General features: G+C 40.9%; 1 pseudogene; it reads left to right on the top strand.

Moving 5' to 3' along the window:
* The first annotated feature begins 1113 nt into the window (after positions 1-1113).
* LOC134211054 (AFG3-like protein 2) overlaps positions 1114-11700 on the top strand; it is a 102822-nt pseudogene continuing 92235 nt past the window's right edge.

Genomic DNA, 11700 nt, shown 5'->3' on the forward strand with positions numbered 1-11700 from the left:
AAACGAACTGTCAAACGTGTCTCCAAACGAGCATGACGTCACGATTTCAATTGAAATGTTAAGGGCTGTGACGTCATATGCGCTGTTGCAGGCAAAAAATCGACTCAGCCATGCTTGCTCATCTATAGATTCTACGGACGAAATAAACTACCCAATAGTGAGTTTAATTCACCAACCTCGAACATCCGTACGGAAAGCCAAAATTGGTAAGTGGGGTCAGTAGTTTGCCTTACTCCATGTTAAAAAAGTACCCAACGGAAAATTTATTTACCCAAATGTAAGTTTAATTCACTCAATTTCGACCTCAGGTAATAAAACTCAAATTGGCTTCCGTATTGAACTGGCGTCGTTGGTTGTTTGGCTCTTTTGTTTTTGACAACAAAAGAAAAAGTGGATGAAGAGAAGAAAAATAACTCAAAAGTAAGTTTAAAAATACTCAATTTTGGGTACTTTTTTTCTTCCGTGTACTATCTATATGTTTCACGTTTTTATTATAGATAGTGGAATATATAGATGAGCGAAGATAAATCCTCTGTCTCCAAACGAACTGTCAAACGTGTCTCCAAAGGCATGACGTCACGATTTCAATGAAACGTTAAGGGCTGTGACGTCATATGCGCGTGTGCGGGCAAAAAATCGACTCAGATGCTGCCGCTCATCTATAGATTCCACTATCTATAGTTTTATTATAGATAGTGGAATATATAGATGAGCGAATCATCCTCTGTCTCCAAACGAACTGTCAAACGTGTCTCAAACGAGCATGACGTCACGATTTCAATGAAAACGTTAAGGGCTGTGACGTCGCGGCGTGTGCACGGGCAAAAAATCGACTCAGCCACTTTCGCTCATCTTTCCACTATCTATAGTTTTATTATTTATCGTGATGTCTGTTTTCGCCTGTTTGGCAACACTCCATGTTTTGACAGCTGTTTGACATTTCACATCGGAAAAATTTTCATCATCCGCACGGCAATGTGAGTTTTTGAAATCAGCACGAAACGATTGTTGTGTAATAAATCCGGTAGAATATGCTCTTCCGCTTCGGGATAAAGATAAGACGAATGAACCGCGTTGTCCAGTAGCTAGTGAACGGGATCCAAAATTGAAATAATGGCCTACCGCTTACTAACCTCGGCTCAAAGCTAGAATCGACATTAGCAGGGCTCGGTCGACATCATCGTACCGTCAACGACCGATTGCGACCAGGTTAGAAAATTTAATTCTTATAAATAATTTGTTATTGATTATTGAACAATAGTCTGCTGGTATTCAATTTTCATCAGATCAACAAATGAATGTGCGACTCATTCTCTGTTGCAGATTATCCGTAGTCTGAGTTATCTTCAATCAGTAAAACAAAGTTTGGAACGAATTCCTACAGGATTCAACTGTTCTGTGAGAAACCCCGAAAGGTTTCGAAAAATATTACAAACCAGGAGGTGCCAGGAAAGCGCTGCCGAAGAAACGTCAAGGGTGCGACAAGAACTTTCGAATCCCTCGAAAAGTGCAGCAGGGTCACAGCAGCAGCAACCTCCGAAAATGACTGGAATTTGGTGTGTTTGGACCTCAACCAGCTAGAGGCAAAGTGGTGGAAGAGGGCAGCGGACGTCCTATTGGCGGTGAGGGTGGCGACAAGGAGAAAATGATGGTCTTTGGAGCGCTACGCTGAGTGGCCAATATCTGCCATTGCGTATTTTGAGATGGGATATGAAAGAATTGCTTGGAAGGAGTTGTCAATAAGTAAATAAATGTAATTACCATTAATCTGTAGATTTTATATATTTCAAATAATTTTTAGCTACCTTGCTCGAGGAATCGTTGATAAATTGGAGGTCGTCAATAAAAATGGGTTCGTGTTCGATTAACAGCAGAAACACCTCGGACTCGGTGGGTCACCAGTATTCTCATTCATTTTTAGATTGCATTTTATATATGTTTCGTTTATTTCAGACACACTCTGGTTCAACATCGGCAGCGTGGATTCCTTCGAACGCAACCTAGAGAATGCACAAACGGACATGAACATTGACAGTTAATTTTGTCCGTAATCTATCGTAGTGAAATCAAGCCCTAGTCTTACCGCCTCTTACCAACGCTGTTAATCATTGGTTTCCTGATCTATGATGTGAAGATCGTGAAATGATGGGCGGCCGTGGTGGACGTAAAGGTGGCCTTTTCGGTGAGTCATGCAGTCTACGGCAAAGAATGTCATAAACGAAATCACTGTTGGTTTTTAAGTGAGTGCACGTTTTATTTTCCTAAAACAGGGATGTTAGTTTATGATGCTATTCAGCTGAGTGTCCAATTAGCTTTGGTCAGTGTGGTGAACCTTGGCGAGGTCATTGAAAATTTTGCTGGGACCCTCAATTCACTGAATCCTTTTAAAGTAATTAAAATGTTTTATTTTTGTTAAGAAATATGAATACTAGCTGGAATATCAACATTTGAATAGTAACTTAGATGTGACAATAGTACCATTCGTTGTCAACAAAAATTGCTATTAGACATAGTTTTAAGAAATCTCAAATTTAACATGTACATATGTTTTGAACCTACATCAATATTTACTTCAACTTTTGTTCTGATTCCAGAGACGTAGCTCGGTTGCGAGGAGGCTAAAATAGAAATTATGGAGTTTGTCAATTTCTTAAAGAACCCCAACAGTATATTGATTTGGGGAATCCCGAAAGGCGCCATGCTGACGGACCACCGGAACCAGTAAAACTCTTCTTTAAGGCGACGCGGAAGCTATTCCTTTCATTACCGTGTCCGGGTCAGGTTCTTAGAAATGTTCGTCGGTGTTGGTCCTTCTCGTGTGCGTAACATGTTTGCTATGGCCGGAAGCACGCGCCCTGTATATTGTTCATCGACGAAATCGATGCTGTTGGAGAAAACGTGGCGGGAAAAGCTTCGGCGGTCACTCGGAGCAGGAAACACTTAGACCAATTGCTCGTCGAGATGGACGGGTTCAATACCACTACTAATGTCGTTGTTTGCTTACCAATCGAGTTGCATCCTGGATAGCACTGTTACGTCCCGGACGCTTCGATAGACAAATTTTCGTACCAGCACCGGACATCAAAGGTCGTGCCAGTATTTTCAAAGTGCATTTGGGTCCACTGAAGACTGGCTTGAACAAAATGGATTTGGCGAGAAAATGCTGCACTCACACCTGGTTTTACTGGAGCTGACGACCAACGTTTGCAATGAAGCTGTGCGCTCGTGACTTGAACAGGTCTAAATTTGAAACCTTTGAAAAGCAATAGAGCGTGTTATTGCAGGAATGGAAAGACAAACGTCCTGTCACCGGATGAGAAACGCACGTTTAGCACCATGAAGCTGGCCACGCCGTCCGGTTGGTTCCTAGAGCATTCCGATCCTCTGCTTAAAGTTTCGATTATTCCTCTTGAGCTGAGTTGCCTATGCCGAAGGACCAATATCTGCTGACCACCGAACAACTATTTGATCGCATGTGCATGACCCTTGGTGGCCGAGTTTCGAGGAATTTTCTTCAACAGGATTACCACTGGTGCTCAGGATGACCTATGAAGATCACCGATAGTGCTTATGCCAGGTATTTTTCATATCATACGATATAGTTCGTAGCCTTAATAGGCTATAATGTTTTGCCTCATTTCTCGGATTATAAAATATTGTTGTTTTTGCTGTTCGGGGTTGTTCAACAATTTATTGAACTCAAGTTTGGCTAATCCCGCAGACATTAATTGAATTCAATTGGCTTTGCTCGGTTACTTTTAATAAAAAACCTTTTTCTGCGCGGTACGCTTTCAGTTTTTTTCAGCCGTCGGACGTGATTCTAATGCGACTATTTCCCATGCTCGTTCAAACTCATCTGGTTCAGTTTGACCAAGGATGGGAAATGGTCGCGATTAGTACATCTGAAAAGTACTTGGTGTATATAAAACCAATTTTGAATTTTCAGACCCTTCCGGAATGAACAAAAAGTCGCCAGGTCGGTTCGATTCACAGTCGGTGATCCGATGTTCCAAGCCCTACTCGAGCAACAGCGCAGCTGATTGGAAAGAAGTTCGAAGCTAATCGACAGTGCGTACAAGACGGACAGTTGATCTACTGGTCGCATAAATCGACGTGGAGAGGTTGCTGAGCGATTGCTCAAAATGAAATCCTCAGTCGGATGACATGATTGAATTGCTTGAAAGCGCCGTTCCCAGAAAAATCTACCTATAGAGTTTGTCGAAGGCACTGGCTCTTTTGAGGAAGATACAACACTTCCGGAAGGCTTGTCGAGCTGGAACAAGAAAGAGCGCCCGTAGAGGAGCACGATTCGAGCAGTAAAAGCCAACTGAAACGACGAAAGCATAGTAGAAATATGATTGTTATAGCAGTATATGTAACAAACAAGAAAAGTGTATCAGGTCAGACGGGCGGCAGAAAATCACTTGTTAAATGAAATGTATCATTTTCAATGTATTTGATTGATTCGAAAATTTTAATTGAGTTTATAAGATACTAAAACTTTATTAATCAGTGTTTATTGATACTTCTAAAATGATTGTGCCGTTTGGCCTAAAGTCGTTTGGCCTATTGCCGTTGGCATATGGTCGTTTGGCCTAAAGTCATTTGGCCTAATGGTCGTTTGGCCTAATGGACGATTGGCCTAATGGTCGTTAGCATAATAGCTAAACGATTGAAATATATTGTTATATAAAATTCTTTTTGTAGGTGCAAAATAAAGCCATGTGCAGTGATCAAAAAGCGAAATACAAACTAACGTTAAAATATTGCAAATCACTTTTACAATACAATAAAACCAGAATTTATAAAAGGAAGGTAAAAAAACAATAGACCAGATATGTTTTGGCAATGTCGACATATGAAAACAGTATAACTTGGAAGGAACTGATCATGCTTTAAAGAGGCATCAACATTTTGGAAAATGCTGTCATACAATACCAAGCAACATGCAGTAAAACTCGAAAGAACAGCACATGCTTTAAAGAAGGTGTCAACCATTTAAATAAGATTGTATGTTTCCTATACAATTTAAAAACTGTAAAACTCAAATAAACCCCAATCGATTTTGGCATCACGTTTAGAAAATTTATGTTGCCAAAAATCGGATGGTTTATTTTCTTATGATACTTTAACATTTCTTCACTTTTTGACGCTAGCCACTGTGACCCTTTTTACATTAAGAGATGCTTTTATCTTATGTTGTAAAACACAAATTTTATTTCAAAATGAAAAGTAATAAACAATTTTAATCATTTTGAGGGAATGAATTATTGGCAATGGCTGATTTTCTATCCCCGCTTCTCATCCAGGCGCTATCGTATATGCGCAAATAGCCAGCAAGATTTAACCGCCAGAAATTTGTATGGCGAAAGATATCTAGCAGGGTTTTCTCAAAATTAGGAACTTTTCTTGAAAACTTTTGGTACCGTTATGAAGGATGTCTCCGCTTCTACGCCTCAAATAATTTTTCGATTAAGGTCTTAATTTTGAGAATCAAACTCGTAGATGCCTTTCGCCATGATTCAAAAGTTAACTCTATGTGTCGCCTTAGCAACAGGCTCAAAGTGGGCGATTCATTGATGATTTTCAGGAAACATTTTTTTTTATTTTAAAATCAAAGTATTTATCCACAATATTTTTTTCAGGCAAAATATACATTGAAGAAAGTGAGTTTTCAAAAAAGCATCAGAAACTGTACTTCAGACAATATTCGGCTAAAATTAGATTAAATCGCTTCATCAGCAGAGTGAACCCAAACTTATGGCCGACAGCCGTCTCCTAATAAAGAAAATAATAATAATAAAAAAAACTTTTAGCCGATGCAGACTGTGCACTTAAGTAAACATTTTGATTTTAAAAATAAAACAAAAATTTTCAAAAATCATCAATGCCCTCAAAGATGATTAAAATTGGATTCAATTCACTTTTCATTTCAATTTAGAAAATCAACATATTTTTTACAACATAATAATAAGACAAATAGTATCTTATATGTAATATTTTAGTACATAAAAATGGAAATTGTTAGTTTAAAATACTTACGGTGTAATGGAACGTACACACGGTCAACGAGTTTGACCAACGTGACTCCACCTCTCGTTTATTCAAACATCCATCAAGTTTACCAAGCGCACGAACAATCAATTTATTCGATCAACAGTATCACACACGAACGACCGAAGCGCCAACGAGCACCAATCGTCAAAAAAATATATGGGGTTTGTTCAACTTCACTACAAATGCTCAAACATGTTCGCTAATGCAACGTACACACCGTAAAGCAGTTTGACGAACATTGCTCGCCCCAAGAAAACGCTGTTTGCTGCTTTTTTGAACGTGTGTGAAGTTTTCGAACAACCATTTACAGTTGGTGGCTCGTTGGAAAAAATTAAAACGATTTGATTTTGGTTTGAGTTGTCGAGGGTGGAGTCAAGGTCTCGAACATGTTTGAGCATTTGTAGTAAGTTACACAAACCCTCATATTTGTTGATGGTTTTGCTCAGTTGGCGCTTCGTCGTTCGTGTGTGATATTGTTTGTCGAATAATTGATTTTCGTGCCGCTGTTGGTAAAACTTGATGGATGTTGAATAAACGAGAGGTGGAGTCAAGTATGGTCAAACTGCTTGACCGTGTACGTTCCATAACCTGACTCCACCCCCGACAACTCAAACCAAAATCAAACCGTTTTAATTTTTCCAAACGAGCCTGGCCTGTCAAATGGTTGTTCGAACAACTACACACGTTCAAACAAAGCAGAACGCGTTTTCTTGGGGCGGAGTCAATGTTCGTCCAACTGCTTGACTGGTGTAGCCGTTGCATAAGATCTACTCAAATTCTTTGTATCGACTACCAACATGCGAAATCGGATAAGACAGCGAAATGACCAAAACTTTGCCTATATTTTTGGAGGTGAACCCAAACTTTTGGCCGAAATTACATATCGTATGTGACTGACGATGACTATCGGATAATGTTGTTACACCAATAATAATAATGTGGGTTTCCTAATGTAGCATTAAATAAAATATTAACATTTTCACATATTTTACTAGAAAGAATAATTTACGTTTTTCAAAATATATGCCAAACGACCATTAGGCCAAACAACCGTTAGCCAAACGACTTTAGCCAAATGACCATTGGGCCAAACGGCCTTATCCAAACGTCATTAGGCCAAACGACTTGACCAAATGACCTACAACCGCCAAAGATAAGGCAGGTGTTTCATGGAAAGGAGTTTCACTATTATACAAAGGAAGATCCATTAATTACGTAACGCAAAATTGAGCATTCAACCCCCCTCCTCCTATGTCGCTTTTGTATGAAACATCGAAAATTTTGTATGGACCGTCACCTTCGCTAAAACCCCTCCTCTCCTAAGCGTTACGTAATTTGTGGACGCTCTAAAGGTTATCGCTCTGGTGGCCGATGGCAGTTCAAATTTTGACTTTTCGCTCCCCTATGCTTAAACGATGACATTTGATGTTTATTAACCTCCTAAATTTTAGCTAATTTGGATGTAACTAGACTGAGCACGCGCAGTTTGAAGTTTGTATGGAAATTACTATTGTCATATCTTTTCTAGAATGCTGCGGCGGTCTTCTCACCAGGCTCGACTGCGAAGGTAAACGTCAAGATAGCCGCCGTGTAAAAGATAGGCGAGAATTTTCCGCTCAAAACAAAACCACGTGCTTTTCGCGACAACAGTGTTCGATTGTATTAGTGAGAGCAACCGGGTCACTGAGTACATGGAATATCGCGGCAAGTGCATACGTTGGGTGAGATTTTATTGACTCTGTTGTGTTTAGTGACCGTTGCGATTACGAGAAGCAACCAGCAGGAAACCGCAGTATTCTAATTTATCTCGAGATGCATAATATAGGAATTGCCATAAGTGAAAACTGTTCCGTGTTGCGACCCATTGACTATTCAAGTGTAATCGACACGATGCTTTCATAGAATACTTCCTAAGCGAGGCCAGTTGTTGTTGCGAAGCGATTTGACTTTGTAAGCAAAGTTATTAATGAAACAAAAATGCTCATTATTGATATGATGTTTTCTTTTTACGTGTTTAGATTTACCACGATTCAGTATTTCTCTAATCTTATCTTGTAAGCATATAATCGTTTCGCAACAAAGACGATCAGTTTAGTTGCAAAATGTTCTATATTGCAACATATTTATATGTTTTAGAGCCTAATGAGCAACGTTGCGGAACGGTTTTCCACAAAAGTGATTGTTTTTCAATTTTTCATTCAAACTTCAAACTGCGTGCTCAGTCTAGATTACATCAAATTAGCTAAAATTTGGGAGGATTAATAAAACATCAAATTCTTCGTTTAAGCATGGAGAGCGAAAAAAGTCAAATTTGAATCACTCTGGTGGCCATCTTATTAAAACATTCCTTCTTCTTCTTCTTATTGGCATTACATCCCACACTGGGACAGAGCCGCCTCACAGCTTAGTGTTCATTAAGCACTTCCGTTATTAACTGCGGGGTTTCCAGGTTACCATTTTTGCATTCGTATATCATGAGTGGCACGATGATCTTTTATGCCCGAATCGAAAATTTCAACGAATGCCTAGACCGGCACCGGGAATCGAACTCAGCCACCCTCAGCATGGTCTTGCTTGTAGCCGCGCGTCTTACCACACGCAGGGAGGGCCCCATTCCCACCCTAAATCCAGCCTCTATTCACTTCAATCATGAATTCTTAGAATGAAATTGGGGAAAGAGTTGAAAGCACGTGCCCGCCTTGTGATAAAATGGTTCTTCCATAAGCAAAGCCAGGGATTCGAAAAGACCTGCCCTACCGTGGTCAGGCACTATTCGAATCGTTTTGGCGTGCACCGGTGATATATCTTGAAACTTCATGTTCATACACGTTATGTTCAAAATCAGCGTCATTGCTTGCCCTGCACACGTTTCACAGGTATATTGTGTGTAATAGAAATCATTAGATAAATAAACAGCTCAATTTGGCAAAGTGCATCATAATCAGTTATAAATCATCAGCCGGAAATAATAGTTGAGGCCATGTTTAACCGTATTAAAACATTCCATGTTAATTTTTTGCCGATATTTCACGCTTTCAGGGGCAATATGGACTATTCTGCGTGAATCGCATATTTGCCCCATATGAATAGGAAACCCAGCAAAGGTAGGACAGATAGGCGATTCACAGCAGTATATTCAAGAGGTTGACGATCCTCCCAGGCCAACTGTGCCTGTCTAGGATGTGGGGCTCGACAGTGGGCTCTTTTGTTCTTCTATAAAAGCTGCAAGCAACTCCGTCAAATCAAGCGCACAAGCCCAAGTCCTGGTGTTAAGTGGGACGCTAAACACCTGACATGACGCCCTCCGACCTTCAGGGCGAATGGCTGCCAGAGGTGGCTAAGCCTCTTAAACTAAAAGAAGAAGAAGAAGGCCCTCCGACGAGACGAGAGGTTTACGCAGGCAATAAGCCGCCTTAAAAGCAAACGTACGAACGACATAGAAGACAACTGACCGATACAATCAGCAACGACCTGGGCGACGAATAAGGATTACGATTGGAAGTCTGGAAAATGGAACAGCAAGTCAGAGTTCCGCAGGTTGCGATAGAATATCTACGATTTATATCCCCACAACTTGCCTCGACTTCGACGTTATAGCGCTGCAGAATCTGCTGGACAGGATAGAAAGTGTTGGAAAGCGGGCGTCGTGCAGAAAGTGTGACACCACCAACGAGCTGGGAACCGGCTTCATAGTGTTGACAGATGCGCCAACGCGTGATTGTAGCCAGAAATCAACCCAAGGATGTGCAAGCTGAGGATAAAAGACCATTTCTTCAACTGTAGCATCATCAACAAAATAATGGGTTGACATCAAAGGAAGAGCAGCAACATAGCTTTGGTCTATCTCACGCTACGGGTCGTCGATGACAAAAGACCGCCAACTAAGGGTTGTGTACTTAGCTGGTAGTGCAGCCTGTCCTTCTGACATCAGCTAGAGTGAGAAGGTACGTCGATCTGTTCACCAGGAGGTGCGTCAAACAGCGTCTGTCTGTACCCAGCGCCCGATTAACGAAATATGCTGTATCGCGTCAGCTCCACTGGCAGCCCGCGCGATGTAGGGCACGACCACGGTAAGGTAACTACAAGCACTCCAAATACCACGAAAATGAAGATAGAAGAAAAAGAGAACGTTATTTTTGGCAGCCGACCCGGCAACGAAATAGGACTATGATTGGAAACTCGGTACCTGGAATGTTAGGACCCTAAATGAACCTGGACAGGTGGGCCTTCTGGCTCGCAGAACTGCAGAAGGTCATTCAAACGTCAGTTTTTCTTTGACTCAAAAATCGAAAGAACATTGTTTAATTTGAAATTGAAAAATAGATGAAAAATGCTTCCTCGACATTTCGGTCTTGTTTGACGTACGGATTCAAACGCACTAAGCAAACAAGGGCACTTGACTCAACCTTGTGAGTTGATATATGGGACTGACGTTTTGGGCTGCGCTAATGGTTCATTCGTTCTGAAATGTTGAAGCCCAAAATTTGCCTTAAAATGTCTTAAACACAAAATATTATTTTTACTGATTTAGAATTTTACCAAATTTTATACAACGGTACAAGTATTTTGACCGATGCACTATCGTTTCAACCATAAACGAGGTGAGGCTTTAGGACCCAATTCTACGTCAAAATGGATGTCGCTCCTCTGGTATCGAACGAAAGATCACAGTGAACGATGCGTTACAATATCCAGCGATTGTCGGCGGAAGTATCGACGAACGGATAAGTGCAATCAACGCTAGCGACAACATCAGCGATCTGTGGAGTCGATCCATGGAGCGAAGTGAGGCACACAGCACAGGAAGTGGTATATAGGCACTGCACGAGGCCAGGTTCGAGTTGGTTCGATGTGGAGAGTCAGAGAGTGACAGACAGGAAGAACGTTGCGAAGCCAGATGTTGGTGTCGGATACGCGATCGAATGAGATCGGTACAAGGAAGCAAGAGCAGCGAAAACGAACCACCGCAGGAAGAAAATAATATTAAGAACAAGTCTCGCGTGATGTTTGAAACGTCGTAAGTCAAATGAGGACTCTCTTTCTTACGCTCTCTTTTGCTAATATCTAGGCTAGTTTAAAATTTGTTTGCAATATTTTCACCTCAGCACACCTAGACAAAACTTTCTTCAGATCGGTGCTGGAAAATCCAATTAGCTTTGTAATAATCGAAGAAAAGTAAAGAAGAGCCTCTCTTTTGGACTTACGACGTTTTCAAAAATCACGCGAAGTAATTGGAGGCGCAGAAAAATGAAGCAGAGATAATGCGAGGTTTATTTTATGAGACTATCAATGGCGTCCGGAGAAAGACAGCGCCATCTCCGTCATTCAGCTGACCAGGAAGGAATTTGCCACAGATAAAACCGAAGTGGCTGCCAGGTGGAAGCAACACTGCGAGATTTGTTGAATAGTGGAAGTGACGGTGCATCGGTGAACAGAATAAATATTAGTAACGATGGACAAGCTGTGGAGTCATCTGGATGGTTGAAAAACTCTTAAGAGCTGACAAACAATAAGGCAGCGGGGAAGGACGATCAGCTGAACTTCTCAAACATGGAGTGAGCAGCTTTTGAGTTCTGCACATATTATGTCGAGAATAGGGGAAGACGAATTAATTATCTGCTAGCTAGCAATACGTAACTTCCG

The sequence above is a fragment of the Armigeres subalbatus genome, chromosome 2, assembly GCF_024139115.2.
Source record: "Armigeres subalbatus isolate Guangzhou_Male chromosome 2, GZ_Asu_2, whole genome shotgun sequence".
Taxonomy (NCBI): domain Eukaryota; kingdom Metazoa; phylum Arthropoda; class Insecta; order Diptera; family Culicidae; genus Armigeres; species Armigeres subalbatus.